Raw genomic sequence first — 641 nt, forward strand, 5'->3', positions numbered from 1 at the left:
TAAAAAAAACCCAAAAGATTTGTACGAGGAAAACTACAAAACACTATTACCAAAAAACCTGAGAGTGACCTCAACAAATGGAAGAATATCCCATGCTCCTGGATCGGAAGACTCAATATACTAAAGATGTCAGTTCTGCCCAAGGCCCTATATAAGTTCAATGCTATCCTGATATAAATACCATAATCTTTCCTCAAAGAATTGGAAAAACTAGTGCTACAGCTCTTTTAGAATTTGTCTAGCAGGTTTTCTGGTCTTCCCGGAACCCCCCCCCCCCAAAAAAAAAAAAAGAATTGGAAAAACTGATTACCAACTTCATATGGAGAGGGAAGAAGCCCAGAATTAGTAGAGAACTCCTCAAGAAGATGGACAAAGTTGGAGGGCTTGCATTATCTGACTTTAGCACCTATTATACAACCACAGTAGTCAAAACAGTATGGTATTGGTATACTAAAAAGATATGCAGATCCATGGAAAAGTACTGAAAACCCAGAAATAAAATCATCAGCATACAGATAACTGATCTTCAATAAGGACCCCCAAAATATCAAATGGGAAGTGGATGCTCTCTTCAACAAGTGGTGCTGGCAAAAATGGTTAACTACCTGCAGAAAAATGAAACAAGACTCTTATCTCCCTCC

At 38.2% G+C, this 641-nt stretch overlaps 1 non-coding gene across 1 annotated transcript; it reads left to right on the forward strand.

Annotated features, from left to right (window-relative positions):
• The first annotated feature begins 211 nt into the window (after positions 1–211).
• LOC142438333 (U7 small nuclear RNA) lies at positions 212–270 on the forward strand. Its single transcript, XR_012782728.1, has one exon. It is a non-coding gene; the product is annotated as a U7 small nuclear RNA (small nuclear RNA).
• The last annotated feature ends 371 nt before the right edge of the window (positions 271–641 follow it).

The sequence above is a fragment of the Tenrec ecaudatus genome, chromosome 1 (genome assembly GCF_050624435.1).
Source record: "Tenrec ecaudatus isolate mTenEca1 chromosome 1, mTenEca1.hap1, whole genome shotgun sequence".
In the NCBI taxonomy this organism is placed as follows: domain Eukaryota; kingdom Metazoa; phylum Chordata; class Mammalia; order Afrosoricida; family Tenrecidae; genus Tenrec; species Tenrec ecaudatus.